The sequence below is a fragment of the Rhincodon typus genome, chromosome 2, assembly GCF_021869965.1.
Source record: "Rhincodon typus isolate 14 chromosome 2, sRhiTyp1.1, whole genome shotgun sequence".
NCBI lineage: Eukaryota > Metazoa > Chordata > Chondrichthyes > Orectolobiformes > Rhincodontidae > Rhincodon > Rhincodon typus.
This window is the reverse complement of record NC_063333.1, coordinates 92,770,101-92,791,614: the sequence shown is the minus strand read 5'-3', so window position 1 is coordinate 92,791,614 and position 21,514 is coordinate 92,770,101.

Here is a 21,514-nt window from a genome sequence, read left to right as displayed (position 1 = left end):
CATGTACTGAGTAGTTGAAAACCTGCTGTAATTTGGTAAAAGGGTGGCCTGACACTCAGCCAAAAGTGAGATGTTGTGATGATTCAGTGTTGCAAGTGGTTGTTTATTGGTTGAAGAGTACAAAGTAGGGATAAAAGAAGCTACCTGCTCAGGCTGTCCTCAAACCACCGGTGACATGTTCTGGTATGTCAGTGCTTTTGTGAACTGCACTGTAATTTACCAACCACATCAGAATACCTGAGATAGCAAGAACTGACGAAACGTCAGCTTTCCTGTTCCTCTGATGCTGCCCGGCCTGCTGTGTTTCTCCAGCTCCACACTTTGTTACATCAGAGGACCTGTTTTCTTTTGACATATCATGACTCTCAACAAACCATCGTCAGTTAGATTTTCCAAAATAACTCATCCAAATGTTACCTGAACCCCGGAAATAGAAGTTCCATCCTCATTTCTGACAGATCCTGTTTTCCCTGTTAGTGAACTGGAGTGGAAAATGACTCACACTTCAGTGAATCCCAAACTTAGAGCTGATTTCAAACAGTCCTCATTTTGACTTGAGTGAGGGCCTTGCAATTTCTTTTTAATTCATTCACGCGATGAGGGCATTGCTGGCTAGGCCAGCATTTATTGCCCATTCCTAATTGCCCATAGGACAGTTAGGAATCAACTACATTGCTGTTGATCTGAAGTCACATGGACATGAGTGAATCATATGGATTCATGATCATCATTTGAATCTTAATTCCAGATTTTTTATTGAATTCAAATTACATCATCTGGCAAGGTGTGATTTGAGCCTGGGTCTCCAGAACATGACCTGGATCTCTTGATTAACAGTCCAACGAAAATACCACAAGGCCATGGCCTCTTCATTTCCTCACCCAGTATGTGATTTATGACTTTTTTGGAATAGATATAAATTCTCACAAAGGCAGGTAAAGCCCACAGAACTGCCAACATGTCAATTTATTTAAATCTCCTGCCCTTTAAATAATGAAAAATATTAGTCTGTCTGTGCTATTAGGTGTCAACAGTTACTTGTTGACATAATGTTAAGTGCTACCATTATAGTATTATTATTGTTTGACTGCTTCCACAACCTCTCAATATTACAAGTTTACAATTCGATTGATATCTCCAAGAGGTTATTAACAAATTAGCTTTCTTTGATGTGAGGTCAGGAAAACTTTTTTTTTACAAGGCATATAGGAATTATCAGTACTTGATGGGATTTACATGAATTAAATGGGCCTTTATGATAGTGCTTTTTTATATAGTGAAGTCTGTAATAGACACTTAGAATTCTATTTAATTTCAATTTATATCCTAAGATCACCCATGGTGAAGAGTGGGTAATTATCACAAATGGTGTAAAGGCAAAGGGTGGTGGATGGAGAGATATCGGTTGTCATAATTTGGCACTAATTTGGCAAATGGGCTATAAGGGGCCATAGGGAGGTGGAATTCATGAGTCAGTACTAAGTTGGCACATAAAATACCATAGCATAGGAGCTATAAGGGGTTACATGGATAAATGGAGTTAGCATAGTTAGTATGAGCTGCCATTTGGGGATGGGTGTGGGGGCATGGGTTGGCATAGATCAGGCTTGGAAACGAGTGTGGTGGGAGTGAAGAATATAGGTAATAACTTGAGGTTTAATATTGAACAACACAAATGGGACATAATCCCAGAGAACCCAAGCTGGCAGTTAAACCAATCTGCCTTGGTACTCAGCTGCTCTGTATCCACTTCTGAAATGCTTCTGGCAATAGTGGGCCTGACTCCAACATGCAACCTTCCCTCCCACAACTGAATTGAAGGCCCTGCAATTCTGGCATTTGGGTACAGCAAACCAGAAAATTTGCCAAGTCTGTGTATCTGGCTCAAAAGCAAAATTCCAAGCCCATTACTCTACAAATCAATCAAACCCGCAATCAAACCTTGCCTTGACAGTCTTCACTAAATTCTAACAATCGGCAGAACATGTTTTAGAGGCAATTGTTTCTTTTAAGTGCATCAAAAGAATACTTCATTGTGTAATCAGATGAATCAATGGTTGTCTCATAAGTTTCCTTTAAGTTCTCCACTTTGATCCTTAGTGGAGTAAGTTGTAAAATTAATATAAGATTGCAAAAAAATTCTTAAATCCACAATAAGAATGTATGACCTTCCATTCATTCATGTGCATTAGTCAAATACTTACAGATCTGCAAAAGCAGCCTAATTTAGTGAGAAGTTAGTTATATTCATGTCATGTCCATGCACTCTTAAGAGAAACAGAAATCAGTGATATTTGAGTGCTACAGAACTTTGATGAAGTCAACTCAACTCAAAATGTTAGCTTGCTTTCTCCCCATGGATGCTGCCTGACTCGCTGTGATCTCCAGCATTTTTTGTTTCCGCCATCGAAAAGCAGATTGTTTCCAACAGAAGTGTTGATGAAGAAAAGTCCAGAGTGCAGCTGTCTTCATCAGAAAGGTTAAACTCTCATATTACCATAGAGGACCATAACTGAGTAAGGAAATGTGAGGAAGTCCGAACAGAAAAACAAATCAGAAATTTAAATCACTGCCATCACGTGGAAGAGTTACCAATTCATCATCAAAGGGAAAGAGTATGGATCCACATCTGAGAGCAAGAGAAACTGTTGTTGCTGTTGATGGAAATATCACAAGAAGGAATTGGAAGCCTTAGTATTCTGATAAGAAAACCAGTATGAACATAAACATTCTACCCTGAACTCGAAGAACAGTAGAGACCCACTGGAAACTCTACCAGTATCCAAAAAACACACACTCAAGTCTAAAGGGGGAAGAATGCAGCAAACTATCACCCTCAGAAACAAATCCATTTGAAGTCAGGGAGAGTTGTAAAACAACCTGAGAAACTAACTCTGTAACATTTGAGATTTTGGGAGGAGTTGGGGCAAGTGTAAACAACAGGAACAAAGACTTGGGGAAAGATATGGAGTAATGGGTTAACAGCATATATCTAAGAGATCATGATGTAATATCACATGACTAGGAGAGGCTCCGGAGAAAGTTTTCATGGAGGAGACACTTCAAGCTCATGTAGTCTTCTAAACTGAGTAATTTGGAAAGTCTGTTAATAAATAGTTCTTGTTAAAAGGAACACAGACGACAACAGTAGAGTTATTTGAAAGACAATCAGGCTCCTACCACCTCAAAGAAGGTGAAAACAAATCATTATAGAATTTTCACTTCTGTAATTTCTACAATAGATTGGTAAGAAATTAGTCTATGCCTATGATTTTTAATATTCAGAGGTCTTAATTTGGTGACATCACTAAGCTAAAACTTCTAAACTAAGGGCGAAACAGTCCAATAACACTACTGAGCTGTTAGCCTCTCTGCTCCTATGATGCTGCTTGGCCTGCTGTGTTCATCCAGCCCTGCACCTTGTTGTCTCGGATTCTCCAGCATCTGCAGTTCCTACTATCTCTGAGCTGTTAGTGATCTTTTTCTTGAATGGAAAGAGTGTACCCTATTTCCGTTCATGCCATTCCCATGTAGCACAACAAAATAATAGTGATTTCAGTCGGGTGGAATGCTGTTGTTAGCAGTCATGACAACTAATTCATAAACAATTTGTGCTTTGTAAATAAAATGTAGAAAAAAATGTTTGGAATTGCAAATATAACTTTGGCACTAAGGTTTGTCCTGTTCATGTCAACTGTAACACCAGGTCACTATACTGTCTCCTCATTCTATTTCCTTTGTCAGAGCTATTTTCCTTACTGCTGCAGAAATGTATTTAGTGATGAGTTTGTTTCAAATTCTAGTGAAGCACACGTGCATTGGGATCTCTGACCTTCTTCCACTGAGACCTAGAATCCAGTTGAAAAACACAGGATGATAATCTCCTGGCTATAATCACCCTCTAAGGTGCCTAAGTGAAATTAATTTGAAATGTCTTAACCAAGTTTCCAATGGGTATAAATCTAAAGTGCAAGAACTGCTGCAATTATTAATAATAATTTTGACAGCATCAAGACATGGGCATTGTGACAAATAAAAATGTCCATAATTTGCTAGATGGAACATTCCTCAGATTTTGCAGTCAGTATAAGATATGGGAAATAAATGCAAACTACATAAGATATAATTCAAATTTGTTTAACAGGAAAGGCATTAATTACCTCGCAGTATTTTTTTAGTATGAAACTAAATTAACAAAAGGTTCACCAAAACTAATTTATTTAAATTATGGCCAGGATGCCAGTATAAGTCCATGCACCATCCTGCTTCCTGGCCAACATCTCTGTCTCTGGCTTGCTGCAGTGTTCCAGCGAAGCCCAACGCAAGCTGGAGGAACAACACCTCATTTTCCACTTGGGGACCCTATAACCCTCCAGATTCAATATTGAGTTCAATAATTTTAGGGCCTAAACTCTCCCATGTCCCAGCCCCCTACCCCAACACTAGACCTTGTTATCATATAGCCTGCCATTACACACCCGCTGTTGTTAATCACTAACAGTACCCATTAACAACTACTCACCCTCCCAGCCTGAACATTAGCAACTCCTTTGTCTGTCCAACTGTCTTTCTCTCTCTTTGGGCTCTATCCTATCGTTTACTCCCTATCCCACCCACCTCCCTATTTTCTGCATATAAACCTATGTTTTCCCAGCCACCATCAGTTCTGAGAAGGGTCACCGGACCGGAAACGTTAACTCTGTTTTCTCCTTCACAGATGCTGCCAGACCTGCTGAGCTTTTCCAGCAACTTTGTTTTTGTTCCTGATTTACAGCATCCGCAGTTCTTTTGGTTTTTATTTGCCAACATAAGTCAATGGAAGAGCAATTAAATGTTGATTGTTCAACAATTTTATTATTGAATTTCATTTGCAATTCAGTTATCAATTTTTATTACAAATGACTGAGTAAGTAAAATCTTAACCTTTATCTTTTATTAATAAATTTTTCACCAAATGTTCGTTAAAGAATTGGGAGACTTTGGAGTGAAATTAAGTTCAGGGGCATTATAAAATCCTTTAAAGTTCCTGTCTGATATTGGAATCTGCACATACACACTCCTGGCATGAAGGCTGACTTCCACATTATTAAAGAGCCCAATTTAATTTAGGATTTTACCTGTCCACTTGAGAGCCAATGAGAGCAGTTGTCACCTGATTTTGTGAAGGCCAGTTGAATACCCAAGATCCAATGGAAGACTGATCGCTGACGGTCAATCAGAGGCTGACAGCTCTTCACTGTTTGGCAGCTCCACTGGCATTTTGGTGGCAGCTGCTGGTACTACATCCATCCAATACCCAGGATCGCCAAGGGACTCAAGCAAAAGTGAGTAATGACAAAAAGGGAGACATAGGGTGGGCATCAGTGAGGAGAGTGGATAACAGCAAGGATGAGGAGGTGTTTCTCAGTTGGTATCTTACTTTCCAGTGTTGGATCCCTCAATTAGGCACTGAACGCCTATGAATGAGACCTCCATTTGGGAGACTAACAATGTTTCCTTTTTGAGTGTCAAAGGTAGCGAACCTGCCAAGATGAGTCCCTTAAGTGGGAGGATGGAAGGGCCCCCAACCACCACCATTCTCTTACCTCCAAACATGCTGAGCTGACCAGCACTGTCATTTTAGAGCATCACATTCCAGCTAATGCTATCTTTTAAACGTGTTCAGCTAAACAGTCAGGAAGGACCATTTCTTCCAACTCAACCAGCAATCTAAGGGGATCGTCTACAATTTCAGGTTGTTGCTGGTTTATTTCTTCTGACTAAAATTCTTTAGTCATTATTGAGATTTTCTATACTTGTTCTGAAAAGTATACTTCTGCATGATGTCAGCATTGAGAAATTGAAGATTATAAAGAGTTGTGGCAGGTGCTGAACGATTTACTACATAAACCAGTTGCTCACCAAAGTGATCCACCAGCAACACTTTCTCTCAGAGTGAAGCTTGATTGGGAGAATAAGTAGAGACCATACAGAGCGGAGCAAGCTGCCGGAAAAGTGAGGAGGAGAAGGAGAAAGGCCTTCAGGAGGTAGCCATATATATGCAAGGTGTTAAGGAGCAGTTGTCAAACCTAAACATCAACCACAAGCAACATTCAAGATACCTGTGCTTCACTGAAGATCTCTTCATTGAAATTGTCCAACTATCACAGCCACAACTACTCACCTCAGAGCAGGGAAAGGAGTGCATTGCTGGAGACAGTGGCTGTATGATGAATTTTTATGCATTTGACTCTTTTTAGGCTGGTACTGTAAATCTGACAGAGGTTCTGTATGCCAAGGCAAATAAATTCATTTCATTTCCCACTTGTCAGACACATGAAGGCAACATTGGCACAAGAGTTTTACTTGGATTGCAGGCTTCCTTGTGGTGCAGGGTCAGTTAACTCCATGTGTGACTTGTCAACGATGTGCATGTGCCTGACTGAAAGGAATATCCTCCTTCAATGATGTGTGAGCATAGATAATACAGCATGCAAGTCCATGCCTGGCCTCCTAGTAGCAGTAATACAACATTCATTCTGTGACAGTTCATTGTGGCAACTGTATTTCGGAGAGGGAAGTGTGTAAGTGAGTATTGTACAATCTGGGTGATGTGGCTGCCATGTGAAATAGCTACCAATACGTACTGACAGAAATCATATAACAAGCAGGAGGCACAAAGTTAGATGTTACCTGCATTACACTGAATTGGCATCGGTTAATCACACATCCTATTTCCTGTGCCCATTGGAAAACTAACCAATTTAATCCCACATGATTATTATTAGTCTATTTGAAACATAAAATCATAACATCTCTCGCCTGGAAATGAGATGTCCTGCCCATCTGGCTCACTCATCTTTTGCATTAATCCAGCTAACTGGATTGAATCTATAGAAACTACAGCCTTTTATAACAATCAAAATGCAACACTGCTATTATCTGTAAAGTTCAAACTTAAAGTTCATCTTACTTTCCTACACTTTTCAAAGAGCATCCACTTATGTTTCAAACAATTCTTGCACTGTCCTGTAAGTTATTTTGGTTATGGTGTCCTGCAGCAAGTATATCTTTTATACCCTTGTCCTGAAGTAATACTGACATATACTCTTGACTTAGGCAAGAACTTATAATAAATTTATCCTTACAATGTTTTTGTAAATTTTATTTTCATGTTTATACATTCAATGCCTAGTTCTTTGCCTTTGGAATATTTCAACACTTCTTGTTTTCCCTGCATGGTTTGTGGTGGCAAAGGAATCCAATTTTCATCAGAATCTGAAATATGCAAGGTTAGGTCAGAGAAGGCAAAGTCAAGAAACTGAAAGCTGAACAAATGCTACAAATAAGCCGAAGAAAATTGACAGACTAAAAACCTTTAAGGCCAAAAATGAGTACATAATGAAGGTAATGTCTGAGTACAAAACTGAAGCCAGAATAAAACCGTGGAAGTGAGATCTAATTCAAAGCAGTGGGAAGCAGGCTTGTCGGAGTTGTGTAAAAAGGAAAGAAAGACAGAATGAAAAATACAAATATCTTGAAACAGAAGTTAAATACATTCCTTAAAAAGGCACCGTGTATACAATTGAGAAAAGTCGAAACATAAGCCAAAACCGCTTCAGGAATTGAAGTCTACACGAAGTTGCTGAATCTTGCCAGTACGGAAACAAAGGAATTCAGTCACAGGAGTGCTAAAATGAATAAAGCCACAATAGGATGATTGATAGAAATCACAATAAAAAAGAAGAAAGCAAAACCTTTAAAACTTATCAAAGCAATGCAGCATACATGAATAGCAAATATGAGAGATGCAAAAAGCCACACAAATGAATAATAAAAGTAAAAGCAACAAATATATCAAATGGATTGCATAGATGTGAACATACCTTTTATCTTGGATTGGCATCATAGGCTTAAGAACTTCTTTCAGTCTGCAAGAGTCTTATGTGAGATGGATTTCAGCCAAGTTCAGCCCAGTTTCTAGCAGCTGTCAAAGTATACTTTTGTATGATGTCAGCATTGTTATTTTAACCATAATGATGGTGGATAGAATACAAAAACACACAGTACTATTGTAAGAGGTGCTCTTTTAAAGCACAGTTTAAAAATATTGAGGGTCCCCTTTTAAGGCAGAGATGAGGAGATTTCTTTCCTTAGAGAGTGCCATGAGTCTGAAGTTAATGCTGTTCCCCAGAGATATGTAAAGGAAAGATCACCGTGTGTATTTAGTGTAGAATTAGTTAAATTCTAGACTAACCCAGAGTATCAGGGATAGGCAGGAAAGTGGAATTGAGGTCATAATCAGATAAGCCATGATCTTATTGAATAGTGGCTAACTGGCTCTGAATTCTCATGTTCATGTGTGAATCTGTAAATTCTTTCAACGTTCTTATGATTGTCAGTAGGGGCAGTGGAGACCCCTGAGGCCATGCTCCGGCACCCAGTGCTGGATGGGGAAGCTTAATGGCTGGACAGGTTTCTCGCTAGAAAGCAAATTTCCAAATCCATAAATTAGATCAAGATGATCAACCAGCATTCTGGTGACCTCGTAACACAGGAAAAATTGAAAGAACAAGAAGAAAACTGGTATCAGAGGCTGATTTGCCACTTATAAAATACTAATATAACATCTTTGCTCCACTTCTCAAGCTGGACACACTCATTCACTTTATTTTTCAATGCCTATCTTGAGTTTGCATTATGATTCCTTGATAATAATCTATGGAACTGAGAACAGCATCCAAATCCCTGCTTGTTCCAATGGTGCCCATCAAACAGTGGTGCACTACAAGAGGAAGATTCGAGTAAACTCATGTTTCAAAGATGTGGCATGCAAAAGGGTCAAGGAGATTATGTGAGTCTTAACAATTTGTCTTGAGACCAAGTTTATTTTTATTTGCATGATTTAATGCCCCAACAAGTAGATGGGTAGATCAAACACATAAGAGGGTCTAGACCCGAAACGTCAGCTTTCCTGCTCCTCTGTTGCTGCTTGGCCTGCTGTGTTCATCCAGCTCTACACCTTGTTATTACATAAGATGTAATGTTGTTATGTTGTAACATCATCCTTGTTCCATAGACTCCAGTGAAGAGATCAAACAGAATATATATTGTGACTTAGGGCACTGCATGACTTATGCTTTACAATGTCAGGATTGTGGACACTCTGTCAAGGACAGCAGCAGTGTTGACAATGTCTCCTATACTGGTGAGGACTAAGTGAGCACTCGATGATGCAAATGCAACTGGGTAGATATATTCTTGTGAATGGTTTATAAGCTCTCAAACCAATGCTGGATTATTTCAAAAATATCTTCTTTCTGGCAGAGTTAGATTTGAGGAGGTTCAACAAGAACAATGGAATTGTGGAAATGGCTTCTCAACTCTGGTACATGATCAATGCCAATTATTTTTCATCATGTTCCTAGGCAAGATGATGCACTGCTGGCACCACACAAGAAAACATGTTGGTCATGCCTGCACTCCTAGCTCCATCCAGGCAGCGTCAGCAAATCCATTGTATGGAGCTCAATGAGGCTAATGAGCAGTAATACATTGCAGTTGATGGCAAGAGAATAATTCTTACAATTATTTTTTAGAAAGATAATTAGTACTGGTTTCAGCAAAATGTGATGAATCCTTATGACAGTAGGTGTAATGTTAAACCTGGCTCCATCACTCATGACTTGTCATACTTTGAGACTGAACTATTGAATAACCACATCTAGAGTCTACAGTCTGAATTTGTACTGCCTTGAAATTTTACATGTAGAATGCTGTTATGTCCATGATTTTATTTACAGGTGAAAATGCCAAGTGGTGTACAATAAGGCACATATCTAAAAGATGAATCAAGTGTTTATTAAGTCTTTGGCTATTGGCGTGTGGTGGTCTGACAAAATGAAATGGTCTGTTTTATTGAAGATAGTACAGAGGATGCAATTAATAGAGCAGGAAATCTGTTCGGAGGCCTCTTGTCATCTGCTTTGAAAGTACCCAACTATGTTCAAGCTTAATTTTTTTTTCTTTTTCTTTATGTCATATCCTAGTTGGAGGCTTTCAAGAAAGAGCTCAAGAAAATGAGTAATATTTGAAAAAAAATCAGAACTTCAATGAAAAAGAAAGATTTGATGATGCATCAACATCTAGATGCAAACACTTAAGTTCAGAATTTTGATTAATTGCTACAATTGAACATTCTTACATGTTACGTTTAACTTTTGTTTTCTGCACTGTTTGATTTTGCCTTCAAGTATCTTAATGCCTCACAATAAAATTCGAAACACAGTGCAGTCCAGTCAAGTTATATTTCATTGCCTCACAGACACATAGACAAATCGATAATTTAAAAGAAAATTATTAGTGGGTATTTATTGAGTGGAGAAGGTGAACTTATTTTCTAGAATTTCACTTTCACACATTTTTAGTATTTAGCTGCAGGTGACCTCCCCCATACTTTAAGGGATTGTCCATTGACTGTTTGTCCCGTAAGGAACACCTTTTGTTCTGTGTTTTGCAGGACAGCCTGTCAGAGATTGATCCCTGGAGTCTCCAGGCTGAGTTTGAGTGATTCAAATGGGACAGCATTTGAGCATGTCAGCTCAAGAGTAAAGATTCAACAAGATAAGTTCTAAGTCTTTGTGAGAGTCCCTGCCTCAAGAACTCCTTCCTCAGACACTCTACATCATCTCCCTCCATCCTGCCCCCGTAAACTCACCCCTTGCTGTCTTGTTCATCATCAAGGTGACCACATCTAGTTCTAAAATCAAAGTATTACTTTTAGTCATTTTTCATAAGTTATTCATCCTGCATACGGTCTCATGGAAACAGCTCGATCATTAAATTTAATCAGCTTATTGGTCACGCTGGAAGTAACTCAACTGGCAAACTGGGAACAGCTGAACGAGGACGTTTGTCTGAGTTTCCCGTTAACAACTGGTTTGGATGCTTGATTTGGGGAAGATTTTATTTAAATATTAGCATTAAGGCACAATCATAGAGGCAAAGTGCATTCAGGTTAAGTCTATTCGTGGAATAAGTTCTACATGAAAAACTGATGATAAAACTTGTGGAGGGTGTTCATGCAAAAAAATTAGGTTAGATAAGAAATTCGATACTATAACACATATTAGAAAAATTATTTTAGGGTGGGGGTAAGTAATAAGAAGGCTGTTGTTGGAATTATTGATTCTGCATCAGCTTAATAACCTACATTAATACCTGGTGCAGATTATGTTATGTTCAATGTCACAAATCATGGGTGATGCCAAAGTTGAACCTGACAAGTGAACCTGAGAAATACAAATGAGTTACTTAAACATCTAGATAGATCAGTGATCATTATAGTTAAACATCCAGTGATAGTTAAAGAGAAAAGCAAAATACAATGTGTAGGAAGAAAAATAACAAAGAAGGAGGGAATGAATGGTGCCTAAATACACACCTTTGAATTCAAAAGAGATCTAGGGATACTATTATAGATCATACAATGTCTAAAGTGTGGAAGCAGGCCATTCAGTCCATTGAGTCCATACTGACCTTGCAAAGAGCATCGTACCCAGACACAGCCCCATATCCTATCCCCGTAACACCACGTTTCCCATGGCTAGCCTACCTAGACCACACTTCCCTAGACACTACCGGCAATTTAGCATGGCCAATCCACCTAAACTGCACACCTTTGGACTGTGGGATGAAACTGGACCACCAGGAGAAAACCCACACTGAGATGAGTTGAATGTGCAAACTCCATATGGACAAGCACCTGAGGCTGGAATTAAACCTGAGTCCCTGGTGCTGTGAGGCAGCAATGCTAACCACTGAGTCACTCTATGATCAACAGGTCCAGTCAAAAAGTGTAGAGTGGCTATCAACAAAGCAAATAGAATTTTGAACTATGTACACTACGTAGAAGAGTGCAGGATCATGTACAAGTTGTATAGTGCTGTGGTCAAACCACATTGAGGTACCATGTAAGGCAGACTTTGATGCTCTAGGAGCAATTTAAGAAGAGCTATAAAGATGAAATCAGCCACAGAATACTGACATATGAGAAAAGACCCCTGAAAGTTGGGCATTTTTGCTGTGGAAGGAATTATTTGAGATACGTGTCTTTGCAAATATATGCAAGAACATTAGAAAATTTGAATCAAATAAAAGTAACTTAGACTGTCAAACCTAATCTATTCAGAACCTGAGTGTAATATCTCTAAGTGAATAAAACTGATAAAACCGGATGCTGGAAATCAGAAACAAATCAGAAACTGGGGAGAGAAATCAGAGTTAACGTTTCGGGTCCAGTGACCGTTCTTCAGAATTGATGGTAGTTGGGAAAAAGCTAGTTTTTGTGCAGAAGATGGGGTGGGAGCAGGGGTTAAAGAGTAACAAAAGGTGAAAATAGAGCCCAAAGAGAGAGAAGAACAGTTGGACAGACAAAGGAGTGAATAACGATCAGCCTAGGAGAAAGAATAGCTACTAATGGGGACCATTCGTGGCTAACAATGGTTTGTATGTAAAAGCAGGCCATGTGATAATAAGACCTGGGGGCTGGGGTAAAGACATGGGAGAAGGAGCCTCAAGGCCTAAAATGGTTCAGCTCGATATTGAGTCCAGAATGCTGTAGAGTTCCCAAGTGGAAAATGAAGTGCTGTTCTTCCAACTTGCATTGAGCTTTGCTGGAGCACTGCAGCAAGCCTGAGACAGAGATGTTGGTCAGGGAACAAGGTGGTGTGTTGAAGCAATAGGCAACTGGAAGATCCAGGTCTTTTCTGCAGATAGAATGTAGGTGTTCTGCGAAGTGGTCACCCAGCCTATGCTTCATTTCCCTAATGTAGAGGAGACCACATTGTGAGCAATAAACATGAACTTTTTCCTAACTACCATCAATTCTGAGGAAGGGTCACTGGACCTGAAATGTTAACTTTGATTTCTGTGCATGTATGCTGCCAGACTTGCTGAGCTTTTCCAGTAATTTCTGTTTTTGTTTCCTGTCACTATCTTTAGGTTAGCTCATGATTTTTTCTATGATCCATACTTTGTCATGTCTAGTTATTTTATCAGTTTGTATTCTTCTAATTTATTAAAAATCATACTTATTTGTGCTTAGCTAAACAAACATAACCATCTTCCTTTGTGCAAAGCAAGACTCCAATCCATGCACAGCTTTTCCTCAATCCCTATTTATTAGGATTCCTTGATACCACACTCAGTCAATTGTTGCCTTGATGTCAAGGGCAGTCTCGCTTACCTCACCTCTGGAATTCAGTTCTTTTATCAATGTTTGAACTAATGCTGTCATATGGTAAGAAGCTGAGTAATCCTGGTGGAACCCAAACTGAGTATCAGTGAGCAGGCTATTGCTGAGTAAATGCTTCTTGATAATATTGTCAGCACTCCTTCCATCACTTTGCAAATGATCAAGAGTAGACTTATTGGGCAGTGACTGGCTTGATTTGTCTGGCTTTTTGTAAACAGAACTTACTTGGACAATTTTCCACGTCACTGGGTGGATGTCAATGTTGTAACTATATTGAAACCGCTTGTATAGGGTCACAGATAGTTTTGAGCCATAGCTGATGTATACTTTGAGGTGTTGACTTTGCCAAATCATATGACAGCTCTGCCACCTATTTTATAGTGATTTGCATCTATATGCCCAAACTGATCTTTGTTTGACTGTGGAAGTAACTATTATCCTCAACCTTTACAGCATTTCTAGGGTTTAGAGAACAATAGGCAGCACTCCATTGCTTTACTGGTTCCTACAGAACATTCCTCAACAGAAAGGACACCTATTGCCTCGCTCAACAGATTGTGTGTGATTGTATGCAGAGAATCCTACAAAGAATAATGAGCAGGGCTGGGAGGTTGCAGGAGGTGCTGATGAGTTGGTGGTGTCAAGGCCAGGTTGTGGTACTAAATAAATTACTCTTTCAGAGTGTTAGTGCTGACACGATGTACCAAATAGCCTCCTTGCAAGCTGTAACCATTCTCTGATTCTGTAATTCGGTAAAATGCAGGAAGTTGTTGCAGTGCATTCATTTGTTGAAATTTGGTCATCCTTGATCACTTTGGGTAAGAAAATTATGTCAAGGGATAATTTACAGGTGACCGTGCTTCATTGTCTCTCCCAAGAGTAATGACCACTCCCCCTTAAGAATGGCCTGAACAGAAGTAGAGGAGCACTATAATGAATCACATGCCGATAAAAGGCGTCCATTACTCAGTGAGAATGGTCACAAACACACATATTGCTGTCTGGACAGTTTGGAAAGGCCTTTGTAATATATTCCAATTGTGTCACAGTCTGCTGTTCTCTTCACAACTCATCATTCAAAAAGAGATTTGTCATTGCTGATAGGAAGGCCCTGGCTTCATTATGGCCCAAAGTAGAAGGAAAGCATCACTAAGATTAAGTAGTTGACGCTACTTCAGTAAACATTTTTTAAAAAAAGGTAGATTTTTTTTGAACAATAAAGGAATTAAGGGATACGGTGAGAACGCGGGTAAGTGGATCTGAGTCCACGAAAAGATCAGCCATGATCTTATTGAATGGCGGAGCAGGCTCGAAGGGCCAGACGGCCTACTCCTGCTCCTAGTTCTTATGTTCTTATGCTCAGAGGACTGTTCAGTGACTCTACAGGGATCACTAGAGAATATCTCATCACTGAAGTTTTATCTTCTGTGTAATACAATAATTTAACATCAAAACCTTACTTCTACTCCTCCTCTACTCACCCTAAATATGACAATTCTTCAGCCCTTCTTGCCCATTCATGAACATTTGTACATGGATATATCACCTTTGAGCTTCCTTTCACCGACAAAAACAGAGTTTTTCTTAAAAATATGTTTTTCTTCTTTTTTAACTTTGCTTGAATCTCAACAGTTTTTGCTTAGCTGACTAAGGAAGGTGGTGGGATGCTGGCTATGGCTGCCACCACTCACTCAGTCTGTAATTACTTTTTAAATGTTGGGTTCTGAAAGGGACAATCTCCTCCTTCTTACATGTGATATTTCTTAAGGACCAGATGCTGACTTGGGGAATTGGGGCCTTCATCTGTCAACACGTGTCATTCCTGCTTTTAACTACCTGATTACAGTGTGAATGACTGTCTGTTCTCTCCAAAAGGGTCTTGTGACTAAGGTGAGCCTTCTCTTGTGAGAATGAGCTGCTGCTGGCTGTTCCTCTGGAGCTTGTCTCAGGACAGCCTGTTGCTACCTCTCACATTTGAATGGTATGATGCTCTGAGGGGAAGAGGCCAGAGGCCCAACATGTGTTACTGTCCTGACAGACAACAATATCATGCAGATTGACCCCATCCATTGGCTGATCTTTGACAACCCCCGTTGTCACCCAACCACACCTGCCCCTTAATTGAATGCTCGATCTAAAGACAATTATCAGATCCTGAGTGACAGCAGAATGCCACAGAGTCTGGTGGCTGCAATGCTGGGCACTATACATCCCTCTCCTATAGCCATTGAAGCTCCAAAAGTCCTCTCATAAAGATGGAGACACCAACTGGTCGATTACTGCTTCTTAGCTAAGGCCCTGCAGTTTCTTATGAAGTTTTTCCATGCACTATGGGAGCTGCAACAGAAAATAAAGCTCCTCTGATATTGCTGCTAATGGGTAATACAGACTAAAATGTTTTCACTACAAATTGTTGAGGAGCTCAGAGCTCCTGAGATTAAGGAAACAATGAAAGGCTGTGAGTGCCTGTACTTTTCTTCACGAGAATACCGAGGAAAAGTGTAAGTGCTTAGATGCTAACATGATGGTGGGAATAAACATTCAACTTCACAATCTGTTAGAACAGAGTGTCTTCCTTTAAATTCCCTGGCATTTTAATCCAGTGTGGGATAACAAGGTGTAGAGCTGGATGAACACAGCAGGCCAGGCAGCATCAGAGGAGCAGGAAAGCTGACGTTTTGGGTCTGGACCCTTCTTCAGGAAAAGTTTCTTTTTCTGAAGAAGGGTCCAGACCCGAAACGTCAGTATTCCTGCTCCTCTGATGCTGCCTGGCCTGTTGTGTTCATCCAGCTGTACACCTTGTTATCTCAGTCTCCAGCATCGGCAGTTCCTACTATCTCTTAATCCAATGTGGACTGTTTTAAAGTGGGATTATTCATTCTGGTGACCCAATACTTACGGACATTGTGTGCGAATTACGTCGACAAGAAGTTTGAGAAAAAATTAGTTGAAAAGTCTGTGCCAAGTATCACAGAATAACTGAAGTGAAAGGTATAGGTACAGGAGGCTCTAAGTGCACTCAGTGAAAGTGGTGACAACAATAGAACAAAGATATATTTATTTGAGTTTCCCATTTATCCTCTTGTCTCAAGTGGAACGATGTGGACTTATTTTATATTTCTAATTCTTGTAATTGCTTGTGGCCACAGTTCCCCAAGATGTTGATTTTTTCATAGTAACAGTCTTAGACTTCATAATCATCTTCACGATAGAATTTTTTTTTGCAATGAATTCAGTTGCAATTTATTTCAGTTTAGTCTAGACCATTTTCTTTTGGTGTTATAGCAGATCAAAGGAAGACATCAATGAAAATGGAGGTAGTGCAGAGGAAATGTTGGTGCAAGTAAATATTATTAGAAGTATTAGTTCTGTTTCTGCTTTGTCAAGTATTACCCAGCACTCATAAAAGCTAATAAATTAAGTGACTGAAAGCTCCTGGTATTACAACAATTGCTGTCAAGGTCATTGTCACTTATCCTTTTTTTGTGGTTAGGCCACTTCCACTCTTTGATTAGATCCCACTGGATGACAAAAAATTATAGCAAACAGAAATGATCCTCAAGAATTGTGTAGATCACGCAAAATACTGCATTATCTCTTATTAGCATTGTTTCAGCCTGCCTGCAATATGTTCTGAATTAATTCTCATGGTTACATAGGCCATATTGACCTATGAAAAGAGAGTGTAAAATTCTGACAGGGTCATAGAGGGTAACTGCAGGAGGGATATTCCTGATGACTGGGGAGTCTAGAACCAGGCCATTTAGGAGTGAGATGAGGAGAAATTTCTTCACCCAAAGAGTGGTGAGCCTGCAGAATTCTCTGCAGGTGGTTGAGCCAAAGCATTTGACATTTTTAAGAAGGCGTTAGATATAGTTCTTAAAGGGATCAAAGAGTATGGTGAGAAAGTGTAAGAGGATACTGAGTTGAATGATCATCCATGGCCATATTGAATGGTGGAGCAGGCTTGAAAGACCAAATGGCCTACTCCTGTATTGTTTCTACTTTGTATTTACATAATTTGACTCTCCCAGCTATTAGAAGAGTGTCACAAGCCTTACAATGTCTGTTAGAAGCTATGCTTTATTTATAACAATTTCTTCAAATGACACATGCTCAGAAGATGGTGTTGAACCAGAGAAATCATGGCTGCTTCTGGAGATGTAAGCACTGAATTGATCCTGTTTTATTGGCCATTGGCCATTTGAACGTTAAAACATTGCAAGAGTTTGAGGGTTGTGAATGCCATGGGACTGGATACAAGAAACCTCCATGACTATATGGGTGATACAAGTAACGTTCTAGACTTTACAATTCTCCTGCAGGATTTCCCAATCACCTATTAGTTTTCCATGTGAATATGTGTTTGCCTTGGTGTATAACATGTATCAGTAGCTCACATCTGTTATTAGAAATTAGCAAATGTTGCTGATGTTTTCTAAATGAACTGGTAATCAACTGGAGGCAACAAGGTTCAACAATGTGGTCATTTTCAACATCATGAGGAACTCTATCCCTGTGTCTTCTTTATCTTGCCTGCAGACTGGATTCCAGCAGGTGGCATAATTTAGTCTCTGTAGTGAAGTACAATCTGCAAAGGCAATTGTGCTCAGATCTTCATGGAAAGACCTATCTGGGTCTGTACATGAACGTTGGGAGTAGGTAATTCATCTTCAGTAAAACCAAACCTGCCTCAAATCTGCATTAACACCACCGTCTCAATTCAAAAACAAAAACAAAATTCAAATATATGAGTTCAAAGTCTTCTGGCAAATGCAATTCCACTGTTACCAATCAATGAGTTCTTCTCAAGCATATTAAACCGACATCTTAAAGCAGCTTAGATCTTGGGCTCTGTTAACACTTTTGACAGACTTTGTTACAAATGGAAACAGGCTGATTGTTGTGTTCTTATTTCTCAACATGATCACATTACTTGCTGTGAGACCCACTTGAGCTAAAAAGGAATTGTCCACAAATGCAATATCTTGTTTTGAAATATCTGGAGAAAACTGACGTCTCTAATTAGCTCGCATCTCCAATGCTGACCTTTTCTATTTGTAATTAAAACTGCATGAAATTTAGGAACCAAAAAAGACACCTGGTCCACTAAACCTGTCTCCTTTTTTAACAGAATTGCCTGGTCTGCAATCTACAATTTGATAAGACCATGAACATTACTGTTACAGGAAACACAAATGTGTTCTGTAAGACTATCACAGACTTTCCATTGCAAACTCCACACATGAATGTAAAACTGAAGATACTTAACAATATTAAAAGTCTCTTTTAGTGTTTCCAGCATTTTAACATGCTCTATTTCTTCCTGATTCCTAAGTTATGTAAGCTTGAATGTTCTGGTTTTTGGCTATGGCCGGGCTGCTAGCTCATCCCAGAAAGGGAATAAATGCATTCTATGTACCTGAGCTAGGAAGGGTAAAACTGCTTAGACTTTAAAATACCTCAGTAGCAATGAAATGACTCTTTCTCTAATTTTTTTGCCTGGCTTTTCCTCCTTGCAGTGGAGGAGTACTGGAACTTCTGAATCTATTGTATCCATAAACCATTTCTCTGAATTAGGATTTATTAGCTATGTAGGGTGGGTTTCTAGCGAGATTTGAGCCACAGGGAGAGAGCCCATGAAAGCTGAATTAAGAGAAACCCATACAAGACACACTTGCAGAAGCGGGTATTGGATTTAAAGAAGAAGAAGCACCCTGAAGATTAAAATACTTCCTTTAATTCAATGTTTGGCAATGTTTTGCCACCATTATAGAGAGAGAAAAGATTACAGGTGGGCTCCTCTCTTCCTTATAAAAGTCAGTGAGGCTGGAGAGAATGGCAGTAATTAGAATGTCAACCAGTTTCCTGCCATTGCTGATATGTCTTTGGTAAGTTCTAACCTTTCTGGTAGTGGGAGCAAGATTATAGTTCAGAAGAAGAGATGGAGGTTAACCACTCAAAGTTTCCACTACCCTTGCCACTGTCTAATTTGATTTGGGAAAGTAGAATGGTGGAAAATGTAAACCTTTATGTGGGATTTTTGGGAATAACAGAAATTGGATTGGGTAATGGTGCCTCCTCCATTGTTGAAGAGCCTCGTGACATTAATGAGATTCACACATGACAGGGTTATTCGTACATGGCACCAGGGGGCTGTTGACACTCAGTAGAAAGGTTTGAGATAAAATCATGGTACATTTGTTTTATTTTGTGAATTTGATGAATGTTTGAACAGTATTTCTTTAACTCCACTCTTATTTTCTGGACAAGAAAAATCTACATTTCTTGACCAAATGTAATGACAAAATATGCGAAGTGTTTTGACCATTTAAATCAAGTCTTACAAGGTCCAGTTTTAACAGAATGTTTTGAATCAAACCTTCCAACCACACCCCGAGGGGAATGCCGAGCAGAGAGGCTGGTAATGTTGAAACCACAGATTCGTGGCTGTGGTGAAACACCTGCCAGAGTCTGCGGTGGTTTCTTTTTTATAGCTTCTGTCTGTCAGTAGCAGTTGGACAGAGCTGGAGTGTCACAGACCTGGGAGCAAGCACCCTGCCTCCACAATGATGAATTTAATAAACTGAGCCCAGTATGAAAGCAGGGTCTCCCCAGCACTTATCATTACACCAGTCGCACAGCAGGATCTTTATTGAAGTAATATGCAATGGCTCGAGGTGAGCATGACAGAGTTATGGTGCTTAAACTTCAATATAACAGAACAGTGGGAAGCTGAGGGACTGGCAGAAAGCTTAGCAAAGTTAAAGCTTGTTATTCCATGCCTGAGTGACCATGCCAACTGTGGCAATACGCTTTTTATGGCACACATCACGTGCAGAGAAAGAGTGTGCAAAAGCTAAGATGTATAATCCTTATTACACCATTAAAACACAGGTGTTTTCAGAAAACAATTGCTAAATTTGTAATCCTTCAATTTAGAATTTGTCTGAGATATCAGTGTCCAAATGAATGCCTTGTTCTCTACTGAAAGCTGATGAAATGACCATTCAGACTGACATAATGTAACTTCTTAGTACATCACACAAAGGTTTTTGTATTCTTCATAGTTATTTGTTGAATTGAGCAAGGAGTTTCCATAGTTGTAACTCCAGTGCAATATTAATTAGTAACCTCTTTTTCCTGCCTGAAGTTATAAGATGGTTTCTGAGAATTCTCTTGCCTAAGGATGAACATCATTTCCACATTAGTTATGTTTTAACACGTGAATACCAAAACTTTGTGGTTTAAATACTCATGCATACTTTAAAGCACATATTCTTTCATATCTATTTCGTTTTTATTTGATCTTTACTTAGATATGACTAACACGCTATCATTACTTTATTTGCCTGTGGTTTTAAAGTTCATATTTCATGCAAATAGTTTTACAATCATGATCAAAATTCATCCTTAAAACATGGTTGAAAAGGTGTAAAAATTAAGCTTATTTCTGTAACTTTTGTTATGTGCCAACATTATGAGATTGCATGTTTCCCCCAACCCACTTTCTGATCAAATATAATTTCTACAGTAACATTTCATCAAAGCCTTGTTCACTTAATAATGCACAGTATCACCTTTTGAGTGACTGTGAATATATTGCTGCTATGCTACCAATCTGCACTCACTTCTCAAAGAGCTAAACCCTTTGACACTGTGGTTTTTAATTAAAATTACATTATGATTAATCTGCTGGAAGAAGTCTGCTGTCTCAGGCTGATTTGATTGTGGAAGTCCTGTGATGGCCAAGCTGGCTGCCAACTTGTTAAAACCATGCTGCTACATGTCAAGCTTATGTAACCTCAAAGTGCCATTTCAGAGGCAAGAGCAAGGCCAACATCCAATAGAAAAGGGGACAATAGGTGTAAGGCAGGGCTTTTTCCAACTGCAAGATTAACCCTTGTCAACCTTTTCTGATGCATAAATCGCCCTTTCTTAACTGGACGTAGCACTTACAGAAACCTTCAATTAAAACAGTAAGGTTAAAAATATGACATAGGAAAATACAAAATTATCATGACAGAAAGAGAAAAGAAAGATCTGCAATAATTTAGTGCTGTTCACAACCTTAAGATACCGCAAATGGCTTTGCTGCCAATGAAATACTTTTAATGTGTAGTCTTTGCTTTAAGTAGGAAATGTAGCATCCAGATTACAATAGTAAATCCTCAAAAATGGTGATGTGATGACCAAATAATCTGCTTTTAGATGTTAGTTGATAAGTATTGGCCTGAACTGTGGGGCGAATTCCCCTTCTCACTCAATGGCACATTTCTG